Source organism: Metopolophium dirhodum, chromosome 1, assembly GCF_019925205.1.
Source record: "Metopolophium dirhodum isolate CAU chromosome 1, ASM1992520v1, whole genome shotgun sequence".
NCBI classification, from domain to species: Eukaryota; Metazoa; Arthropoda; class Insecta; order Hemiptera; family Aphididae; genus Metopolophium; species Metopolophium dirhodum.
Window position 1 is genome coordinate 140,038,524 of NC_083560.1, and position 13,228 is coordinate 140,051,751.

Here is a 13,228-nt window from a genome sequence, read left to right on the forward strand (position 1 = left end):
ATGAACTCAGTGAAGTTGGAGTACATTGTCAGCAGTATAGGGCATCTTCTAGTTCATCATACAAATAGAAATCATGCATTATCCCCCATTCAACAAGTAAATTTATGCTTATATTTTTTGGGAAGTGGTACTCAGTATCACGCTATTGGTGATATGCATGGTGTATCAAGAGCTACTGTTTGTTGTGTAGTAAGAAATGTGACAAAAGCCATAAATGAGGTACTTTTTCCACAATTGGTTCGATTTCCAAATGATTTGGTAACTGTTGTTCAACATTTCCATAGTATAGCTTCAATACCCTTAGTTGTAGGTTGTGTTGATGGAACTTTAATTAAAATTGACGCACCATCGATAAATGAACCGGTGTTTGTTGATAGACATGGAAATCATTCTGTTACGTGTACAGCAGTTTGTGGACCGACTATGCAATTTTATTATGTAAATGCCAACTGGCCAGGCTCAGTACATGATGCTAGAGTCTTACTCAATAGTTCATTATGGGCTAAAATGGAATCAGGTTGGAGACCAATTGAAAATGGGATTATACTTGGCGACAGCGCATATCCTTTAAGAGATTGGCTAATACCGCCTACTATAAAAGTTCTTAAAAGTTGAAATATAAAATATAAATCAATAACTGTTAATGTAAAATATTTATCAAATTTGCATTAAAATAAAAAAAAAAAGTCAGAATATGAAAATAATATAATTAGTAATTATTGAAGTACTTAATATTATGTTATCAATAAAATAATTATTTAAATGATATACTTATGAATATTATACAAACAAAAACATAATTAAAGTAAATTAACAATATGATATTTAAGACATTTGGGATTTAACTAATTAAATTAAGATCCTTAACTTAGAAATGAAATAGTTTTATCACAATATTTAAAGTTTAATAACAAATAACAAGTACAAATTTTTATACGGATTGATAAACCGAAATATTATCATACATTGCTTATCAGGCTTGTAAAAATAAACAGCTGACTTGTAAACCGTTATTTATTTGACAAGTAATTTTCGACTGGAATACATTTTTATGAAACAATGCTGAATTGGACTTGTCTGTTTTTATATGTTACTTGTCACTTGTATTTTTCAAACTTGTTTTTTTTATGAAACAGGCCCCTGATTTCCTTGATTTTTTTATAACGTCAATCCCAAACCATATAAACCACAGCATCCAAAATGTATGTGATCTGTCTTCTGACAACTCTCCAGTCCTGCTAAACATTATGAAACCACCAATTCTTATTTCACCTCGTCCCTCCCTTTCCAAATGTCCAGTCAACTGGAACCTTTTTTCCACGTCGTTAGCAAACAATACAAACTTAAAAATTTCACAATCCAATCACCAGTCTATGAGTGTTCCTATCCTCCTAACCCAAATTGTCACCCTAAATCCAAACACAACGATTATCTTTTACCCCCTGATATAAACGCTTTAATTGCTAATCACAATTGATAACAGACACGAAAAGTGCTCTCTCTTTCATAGTTGTAATTTAATTACTTTCCAACCTTCTTCACCTTCTTGGACGCATTCTACCACGCTGTTTCTATCGCAACTTCACCTGCACTTGTTATCCAGCCTAGAGCCTGCTGTTTTTGACTTCAATTTTGCAGTTTTTGACTTCGCTTCAATCGTGTGAGTACCTACTGCGCTTTTTCTTCACGTGGTTATCACTTCTCCATCTTGGCAAAATCGTTTCTAACTTCAACTTGTTGGGTGCGGTGCTGGCTGCCTACCTTGCTCCTTAACTCTTACCGAGGTGGTTGTATATTGCCTTACTGCTACGCCCGCCTTGCCCGCGCAGCAACACTCATTTAGTTGCCCATCTCTTTCGCCTGTTGTTACTTACGTCCACGTCGCAACTCCTCAATTGTCACCTCTCAAACAAATTTGCCTACATCTCAAAAAACAACTCCATTATCCAAATTGGGCACCACCGCTGCAAAACCTAATACTCGTAGTAACTCGTCGTCTGCTCCGCTACCACCACCTCCTTCTAACAGTGACTTGATGACCGCCATTCTGAACATTCAAACCTTTCAATCAACGCATTTCGAAGAACTTCGCGGCTGCCTCACTAAACTTACTCATGATGTTTCTCACCTCCAGAAAGAAAACAATTCCCTTCGCGCTGAGCTCTCCTCTCTCAAAACTAAATTCGACAACCTTGATGTCGGATCCACCACCCCAACAACGACCGCCTTCGCTGCTCAGCTGCTTCGCGAAAACTCTGAGAGCAATAAATGCGCTTTCAGTGCAATTCTCTACGGTATTACTGAATCGCGCTCTGCTTCTGCTGCGCTAAAAATTGCTGACGACAACGCCGAGGTGTCTCGAGTTCTGGAATCCATTTCTCTACCAGTGTCCAATAACTTTAAGCTATTTCGTTTGGGTGGTCCCAGTTCGCGCAAACCAAGGCCTCTGAAAATGATTTTTTCTACTAAAGACGAAGCCGCCAGTCTTCTCCGTAGTTACCGCTCGGCGATCAATACTGGCCTAAAGTTACCTGACAACCTTCGCATAGTCTGTGACAAGACAACTCTCGAGCGACAACTACTCCGCTCATCCCACGCCGAATTAGAACTTCGTCAACAATCCGGGGAATCAGACCTCTGTATCTTTTACATAAATGGTGTTCCCTCCGTTGTCAAATCCAAGCCAAAAAACTAACTGATTGCCGCCCTGCCTTATCTCACCAGTTACCTGCTTACTTATCTCCCTCATGCTCAAGACTCCATTCTTCTTTTACTAATAATTGTTCTAATTGTTATAATAGTTTTATTTCTTGTGATAACTTTGTTAATGAATTTATGTCTTTTAAAAAAAAAAATGTCTCTACCCCACCTTTATTATGTAACAGCAACATTATTCATATGTCTAATTTAAACATCTACTACCAGAATGTTCGGGGTCTTAGGACTAAGTTGGTTAATCTTAGGAGATCCCTTCCCTTAATTCTCTCTTACGATATTCTTATCCTCACCGAAACTTGGCTAGTCTCCGACATTTCTGGTTCCGAGCTTGGCCTATTTGGCTTTTACATTTTTAGACTTGACCGGAACATTGAAAATAGCCCCCACTCTCGGGGAGGTGGAGTACTCATCGCCATCAAACCCAAATTCAATCCCCTCCCTGTGGCCTTAAACGTAAATAATATAGAGCAACTATTTGTTACAATCACTCTTAACTCAACCTCTATACTAATAGGATCCACTTATCTTCCACCGCTCTCCCCACTCTCTATAGTTGAATTGCACCTATCTAGCGTCGAACATCTAGTAACGACACTCAAGCCTAATACTATTATGTTATGTGGTGATTATAACATACCTCAGGTTTCATGGTCGTCCGACAATCTTGGTCTCACTGCTTCTGGTTGCTCATCTCCTTTATCTAATGCAATTGCCGACTCTTTTTCCTTCTTAAACTTCTTCCAACACAACTACTGTTTCAATAGCAGGGGCAACACTCTAGACCTAGTCTTTTCTAATTCTAGCAAAGTGTCAGTTGTTAGAGCTCATACTTCCGTCCTTGCCCCTGACACTTACCACCCTTCCTTGTTCATTAGTCTATCACTCAATGCCGAACCCATTGCTCAAGCATCCCACTCATTTTACGACTTCAAAACTGGTGATTACACTTCCATATCTTACTTCCTCAACTCTTTTAATTGGAAGTCTACTTTCTCTGCTTACTCCATTAACGATGCCGCATCCGTTTTTAATGACGCCCTTCTTACTTCAATCGATAAGTTTATCCCACTCAAATTGTTTAAAACACCTAAATTTCCTCGCTGGGTTTCCCCATTACTCAAAAACATGATTATAACCAAGAAACGTGCTCACATAACCTTCAAACGTTCCAACCTTGCTCTTGACTATACGATATTCTCTCAACTGCGCGCAAAATGTAAACGTCAGTCCAAATTTGATTTTTCTCTTTACATCAAAAAAACCGAAAATGCCATCTTAACCAATCCTTCTCACTTCTGGAAATTTACTAAAGATTTAAAATCTAACCCTCCAATCCCTTCAACGGATGACGAATCAGCCTCTTCCCCTGTTGATTCAGCAAATCTATTCTCTAAATATTTCCTATCCGTTTTCAAGCCTCCTCTCCCCTCACCATCTAACACCCATTTAGATAATCTATACCCATATAATCTACCGTCAAACTGCCACTTCAGTCTTGATGATGTCCATTCTGCACTTGCTTCACTAAAAAATAATAATTCTAACGGGCCAGACAGCATCTCTGCTCGTCTACTATATAGTTGTCGGCATGCTATTGCCGCTCCAGTCTTCATCCTGTTCAGACGCTCCCTAGACGAAGGCATTTTCCCCGATATATGGAAAACCTGTTCTATCACCCCCATCTTCAAGGCTGGTGACCGGTCTGACGTTTCCAACTATAGACCCATTTCTATCTTGCCTCACCTGGCCAAACTCCTTGAATCCATTGTTTATTCCTGTATTAAAAGAAGCCTCAATCACATAGTTATTGACTCTAAACATGGTTTCCGTCCTGGCAAGTCAACCATCACCAGTAGCATTTCTTTCACCACCTACATACTAAACAGTTTTGAAGCAAATAGTCAAGTTGACACAATCTTTACTGACTTCAAGAAAGCGTTTGACTCAGTAGACCATGGACTTCTCATTGCCACACTTGACTCGCTCGGTATCGGCCAACCACTCATCTCCTGGTTCGTATCCTACTTAACATCTCGTAGACAATTTGTTAAACTAAAAGGAGCCGTTTCAGAGTTGTCAGTAATTTCCTCTGGTGTTCCACAGGGAGGTCATCTGAGTCCTCTTCTTTTTATAATATTTGTAAACTCCATAGATAAGTGTTTCTCTTTTGCCAAGGTTCTCCTATTTGCGGATGACATAACAATTTTTTGTAAAATTGACTCACCCGCTGATTGCCTTTTATTACAAGCCGAATTGGATGATTTCTTCGTTTGGACGCGTCACCTTAACCTGCCCCTCAACTTGGACAAATGTCACGCTATGACTTTCTCTAGGAAACGTAGCCCCTTACTACACTCATACCACCTTGGCAGCTCCCCCTTCTCTCGCGTCCATCTTATCAAAGACTTAGGCTTCTTTCTATCGCCCACACTCTCCTTCAAACACCACTTAAATGTCACTGTTGGAAAGAGCTTGAAGATCCTCGGATTCATCAAACGAAACACATCCGTCTTTACCTCCGCCACCTGTCTCCGTACCCTCTACTTCAGCCTTGTCCGTTCCATTTTTGAGTATGGATCGGTAGTTTGGTTTCCTCTGGCCTGTGATCAATTGCGTCTGGAACGAGTACAAAATCGTTTCCTGTCTTTTGCTGCCTTTTTATTAAATATTGAGCACACAGCTCATGATTATAACGTTATACGCTCCACTCTCAATATCCCAACTCTGACATTTCGCCGTAAACACGCAGATCTCATGTTCATCTCGTCTCTCCTCAATGGTACCATCGACTCCCCCGACCTACTAGCTACTGTTTCATTTCGCATTCCCTCCTACTCTACTAGACACCATTCTCTTTTCTCTATCCCTACCCATCTCACCTCGTATGGTCACAACCAGCCTCTCCACAGAATTTTACACCTATTAAACCAACTTTAGTCCTACCACTTTATTTTTTACCTGTTATCTAGATATAATTGTCAATTTATTTTCTACTTATGTAATTTACCTACTTCGCTTATTTTTGTTAACCAAATGCTCTTCGGGGCGTATAATTATCAAATAAAATAAAATAAAATAAAATAAAATAAAATTGCTGAAAAACGCAGGGCACGCTCCCGATGGCAAAGATCAAGACTACCTTCCGACAAATCAACCCTCAATAATCTGTCAAATACCATCAAAAAACTAATCCAAATACATAAAAACGATCTTTTTGACTAGAAATTTAAACTTCTAAATACGCATATGGATCTTTATGGAAAACCACGAAAAGCTTGCTCAAATTATAAAAAATTCTCTAGTCCCATTGAAAAAGCTGACGGTTCGCTTGCATGTTCAGACCTTGAGAAAGCAAATCTTTTTGGGTAACATCTCTCAAATATTTTCACACCTCACCAAAACATTATTCCTAATACCGCTCATTTAGATAAAATAAATAAATTTATTGATGCCCCATTACCTATGTCTCGTCCCATAAATCATGTCTCTCCGAATGAAATTTCTAATATTATACAAAGGTTAAAGCCCAACAAATCCCCTGGGCATGACTTGATAACGAATAAAATCCTAAAACACCTCCCAATATAAACAATTGTCTTGCTCACATTTATATTTAACTCTATGTTAAGATTGTCTTATTATCCTACCATCTGGAAACTATCCATCATAATTCTCATACTCAAACCAGGTTAACTTCATATAGACCCATAAGCCTTCTTCCAACTTTAGGTAAATTATTTGAGAAAGTCGTTTTGAAAAGGCTAAGACCAATCACAGAAACACAAAAAATAATACCCAATGCCCAATTCGGATTTCGTGCGAAACATTCCACAATTCGACAAATTCATAGGCTAGTTGACACAATTTCTTCCTCTTTTGAGAAAAAAAAATACTGCCCAGGAATATTCCTTGACGTGGCGCAAGTCTTTGATAGGGTCTGGCACACTGGTCTGCTTTATAAAATTAAACAATTCCTTCCCGCGCCACTATACCTATTAATTCGATTCTACCTCGAACATCGTACCTTCAAAGTTCGTCACGGTAATTCTCTTTCTTCTCTTTTTCCAATCCAAGCCGGAGTCCCTCAAGGTAGCGATCTTTCTCCTGACCTATACAACATCTTCACATCAGATATCCCCACAACTCCAAACACGCTCTTAGCCACCTACGCCGATGATACCTCCATCTTATCCCCAAATAATAGCTCAGTAGAAGCATTCAATGCTCTTCAACTCCACCTCGACCTTATTGATAAATGGTCCTCCGACTGGAAAATTAAAATCAATGCCGATAAATCCGTTCTTGTATCTTTTACTCTCAATAAAAAAACACACCAATTACCTTATTTCAGGGAGTTCCCATCCCCTCCTTGGCTCAAGTAAAATACATAGGAATAGTTTTAGACAGAAGACTAACTTGGGGTCCTCACCTTAAATCCAAAAGAAAGTCTCTCAATTCAAGATCTCACTTACTACCTATATTAAAATCCAAATTCCCAATCTATAATAAAATAAAAATTTACAAATCATTGTTAAGACCAATCTGGTCTTATGGAGCCCAAATATTGGGTTGTGCAAAACCAACCCAAATTAAAACAATCGAAGCATTTCAGTCCATTTCCCTCCGCACAATAACGTCAGCTCCTTGGTTTGTTTCAAACCACACCCTCCATAAAGACTTAAACATTGAAACAGTTGAGAACTTAGTTAAAACCCACTACAAAAAGTTTCATTCCAAATTACTTCATCATCCAAATCCTCTGATTGCAAATCAACACTCAGCCACAATTCCAGGTAACCCCCCTCGTCGCCTCAAAAGACGTTGGTGTCGCGACCTCCTAAACTGAAACACCACTCCATGTCCTAACGTCTCAACTCAAAAAGGTCCTATCACTGGATAGCTTCCCTGCTCGTGTATCCAAAGCCACTATTATAATTGTAAACATATTTGCTTATTGTATTTTATTATGTACAGATTGTAAATGTTATTTTGTCAATAAAAAAGCTTAAAATTATATGATATAATAAAATAAAGTTAATTTCCTTCAAATCAAAATTTAAATGATAAAAATACGATGATTACTTATTAAAGTAATACACTTAATTAAATCAATTTTCGAAGCTCCAAATTTAGACGTTCTCGAGGACCGATTACAATTTACTAATATCAAATAAGAAAATTCAAAATAATATTATATAATAGGTAATAATATACTATACGATTTTAGATTATTTCTTATCTTATAATTCCACAAATGAATATTGGACTCTGAACCGTCGTAGATTGTCGGCGTTTCTGTCTATTTAAGTATTTTATTATAATCACATAATAAATTCATAATAATTTAATTACTCGTGACACTACACGCTCTTTATTGACACACCGGGCTATTAATTAACTTGTTTCCATTATGCCCATTGACGTGGGCTATCTAAGTATATTTAATCAATGATAATTATTACTTCCTTCTATTTTATTACCTATAACTTATAATTATTATGATTATTATCCATATTATAGGTGATAAACTTTATATTTATTTTGTGTTCAACTCTTTCCCCATTCAATTTTAATTATGACACTTAAATAAATGTAATATTCAATCTTTATTTTAAGCTGAAGAAAATGTAAGACATTATTTATGTAACATTGGTGAAAAGTTTAGCATCTTTTCAAAAACTTAGAACCAAAATGTCCAGAAAAATGTAGAAAACAAAATAAAAACTGTAGAGAAGAAATGGAAACTCCGGTTGATGTTGATTTTATACAGGAAGTTGATCATACAGGTATGAATAAAATAATATGTTATTTGACACTGGATCGTCAGTCAGTTTCATAACAAGATGTTCTTTTAATATAATGAATTCTGCAATATTGCAACATTGGTCTACCTTATCCCAAACACTTTTGTTGGTGATATATTTTTTTTTACTCGTTTCAACTTCTCCATCGAAATTAAAATTACTTGATATAAAAGGTACAGATAACTTAACGTTAGATATGCGGGGAGGTGTTGAAATAACTGAGCCGTTAGATGTACTTGGAAGTTGTTGTTCTTCAATGTCAGACTCATTGCTGTCCATTTCATGTAATAATGAGCTACTGATTGACAAGGTATCATTATGATGTTTTTATTCAGAACCGGAATCTTGTTCATCAAAACTATTTGATGAGTTATTATTTTCAATTTTATCATACTCACCATACAATTTTTTTTCTTTTCTTCGTAAGTCTAAAAAAACAAAATAATATTTTATATTATAAAACATGCAATTAATATTAATTATTATACGCCTATCAGAGTAATAGAGTATAACAAATTAATTTTAATAATTACTTGGGAATTGAAAATGACTGCTTATATTTGTAGTCTGGTTATCTAAATATTTATTTATTTTGAAGTTTGCTATAAATGGAACAAAATATTGTGTTAAAATAATGCATATTATATCATGTGACAAAATCAATGAAACTGAGTGACGATTCAGAGTCAAAAAAATATTATTTTATACATACCTGTATGGGCAACTTCCTGTATTAAATCAATATCAACTAGAGTTGCCATTTCTTCATCAGCCTCTTTATTTTGATCCATATAATTTATAATATAATTAACAGACACTAAGTTTCTGTCTGATGTTGCATGCTGTCCTTCAGTGATTTTATACATGTTTTGTTCGTCATCGACAACTTTTTTACAAGCATCAGATGGAAATGCTAAGAACACAGAAATTAAAAAATTATAATATAAATAAGTAATACATGTGACATAATTTATGAAACTGACTGACGATCCAGTGTCAAATAACATATTATTTTATTCATACCTGTATGATCAACTTCCTGTATTAAATCAACACCAACTGGAGTTTCCATTTCTTCTCTACAGTTTTTATTTTGTTTTCTACATTTTTTCTGGCCATTTTGGTTCTAAGTTTTTGAAAAGATGCTAAACTTTTTACCAATGTTACATAAAATGTCTTACATTTTCTTCAGCTTAAAATAAAGATTGAATATTACATTTATTTAAAAGTGTCATAGTTAAAATTGAATGGGGAAAGAGTTGTACACAAAATAAATATAAAGTTTATCACCTATAATATTGATAATAATCATAATAATTATAAGTTTTTAGGTAATAAAATAGAAGGAAGTAATAATTATTAACTTACATCATTTACTTAATAGTTTAGCTTTGTATTTGTAACCATCTTTCCACTCAACCATTGAGTATGATCCGATTTTCATAATTTGGTTAGTTATGTTTGGGCACATGTATAGTATATTGTCATCTTTAAAACGAACTGCTAACCATTCTATTATGAAAAATATATTATAGTTGTAATATAGTTGTACCCAAATGTAACATTATCTACTCATAATTTTAGATGATAATAATAGCCAAGTTTATGGTATTGTATACTTTCAATTATAAAAATTGAAGCACCAAAATGTATTTAGCTAAAATTCGATCATTAATAAGCTCAGTTAGTAAAACAATAAATTATTTAAATTTATGTAAAAAGAAACATTTTAGGTATTATTTAAAAAAAAAATTTGCGCGAAGTAAATGATTACACACCTTGTATTTTTAATGATGTGTAATTTTTTATTAGGTAGTGTTATCTATGTTAATCAAATGTTGGTATGTATTGTAAGCATGGTATGTAGTCAGCACTGGGTCAGAGATAGTGGGGTGACCGGTGGTGACGACGGGCAAGCCGCAAACAGTCGGTCATGCGCGTCCGTACCCATGGCAATGCGTCTTATCCGTGAATTGTACATGTATTAAGAAAACATAATAAAGTGAATCTTTTAATATTATAATCTTATGAGTTGCGAATTTTTTTTTTTTATGAATACCTATAACAATTCAGAAGTGGGATTTATTGCTACCTAACGGGGAAAGTGCGACCTCGTCCGTAGCAAACGCCAAAAACGATTGCGGTACCGTCGTGAGTGCGATTCGTCAACGCGTTAACTTTTGTGTGTATGAGTTTCGTTCGTTTGAATTATTTTCTTTATTGTAAGAAAAACGTGGTTTGTGTGACGTTTTTTTTTTCTTGAGTTCGAACATAACCTCAAATATTTGTTGTGAGATTAACGATAACCATAGTGATCGTTAAGTACCTTGGTAACTGCGGTTCCCGTTATCTCTTATCACCTTATCATAGTGGAGGTAAACAAACAAACAAGAGATATGGGAAATGAAACCGGTACAAATCCAAACAGTTCGCCTGTACAGAGTGATATGGCTGACTTGGTGCGCGCAATGCTCGAACAGAACAGACTGCGTGAGCAGCAGATGGAGCAAATAATCACCAAATTAATGGACAACCAGAGAACGACGACACCGATGATGCTACCTAATCTGACGAAAACGATCCCGATGTTTAATGGCGAAACAGGTGATACTGATGCGGCTGCGGAGTGGTTGAATGCGTTGAAAACCGCCGCGCAGTTAAACGGTTGGCCTGATGAGAGTACGTTGGATGCGGGACGCTCATATTTAGAGGGAGCAGCGAGGAACTGGTATCTCAGTCACATGGTTGAACTTAACACTTTTGCTAAATACTCTAAATCGTTCGAAGCTATGTTTATGGCACCAGAAAGAGGTAACAGAAACATGGAAGAGAATGTACGAGCGTGTTCAACAAAAGAATGAAACGGTCTTCGCTTATTTCCATGACAAAGTGCAAATGTGTCGCCGGCTGAAATTGTCCATGAGTGAAACCAAGAAAATGATTTGCGTCGGGTTGCATTCACGAGATATGTCAAGTGCATTAATGAGTAATGGACATGTACGTATTTAATTCGTAGTGAACGTTTCCGTAATACGTCGACACCGGGTAGACAAGTACTCACCGCGAAAAGTACAAGTGTACCAAAGGTCGGTACGGATAAACAGAACGCAATTACGAGTAGTCCAATTAAGAAAGAGTTTCGCAAAACGTATGATGGACCTCGTTGTTACAATTGTCAACTGACCGGACATGTTGCAAGGGATTGTACGCAGCCACGACGGCCACTTAAATGCACTAAGTGTAAATTGGAGGGACATACATCTAAATATTGTGAAGTAGCCACTACGCCGGAAGTGAGTTTAGTGAGTGGTCAAACTAAAAGTAAATTCATGTATTACATGAAAGATGTGCGTATCAATGACAACAAGAAAACCGTCCGAGGTCTAGTCGATACCGGTAGTGCTTTTACTATTATAACAAAGACTATTGCAAAATCCTATGGTCTGGAGGTGCAACCTAAAACAGTGAACATGTACGTCTACGGAAATGCTCAATCAATAGCAAGTTATGGTGAAACACAAGCGACCATACAGGTTGATGAAGTGTGTGAACTCATCACACTGGTGGTGGTTGACGACCAAGTCCAACAATACGACATGATAATTGGGCGTTCCTTTACGGACTGCGAAAATGTCACATTTATCAAAACAACAGATCAATTACAGTTTGCCTACGGTATGATGATGCCGTATCAGGAGGGAGGTATCCCATATGAGTCGACTAGTAAACAAATAGTGAGAGTAGTTTGCGAAAATGAAAATATACCGGCTAACAGTATGAAAATGATAAGGGTCAATGCAGGTGACCATGATGTAGAGGTAATGCTCATCAACGATGAAGATACTGCGATAAGACTGAACAGGGATCAATCGGTAGGAGTTATCCGAGGAGGCCAGAAGTCGACTGGAAGCAACCATGATGTAAAGACACCCATAACTGCGGAGATGGTGAAGTATGGTTCGACACTTTCCAGTGACGAGGTAGCCAGATTAGTGCAATTATTAAATCAATACCGTGAGTGTTTCGCATTTAATTTAAATGAGCTCGGGTGTACCGATGTTCTTGCAATGGATATTGTGGATGATGGAAAACCGGTAATGAGCAAACCATACCGAGCCAGCGCATCTGAACGAGAAACAATCAGTCGCATAGTACAGGAGTGGAAGGAAGCGGGCATTGTCACTGAAACAAAATCAGCTTATGCATCACCAGTACTGTTAGTAACTAAAAAAGATGGCGACGCAAGACTTGTGGTTGACTATAGAAAATTGAATGCTCAAACGGTGAGAAAAGTCTTCCCTACTCCTAACCTGGATGAGCACCTGGAAATACTACACGGAGCAACGTTGTTTACAACTCTTGATCTTGCTTCCGGTTACCTACAGGTGCCTCTAACTGAAACGGCTAAAGAGAAAACTGCGTTTATCACACCTAGTGAGTCGGGGCAATTCGAACGAATGGTTTTTGGTCTCATCAACGCACCCTATGAATTTTCGAGGTTGATGCAACGAATATTACAACCATTGAAAAACAAAGTCGCTATGTGGTACTTGGACGATATTTTGGTACCATCAACATCGTTCCAGGACTTGATAAACCGGCTGAATCAAGTATTCGATGCACTTAGAGAAGCGAAATTGACTCTTAAGTTGAGTAAATGTCATTTTGGATGCACTGAAGTAGCATATCTAGGATTTATGTTGTCA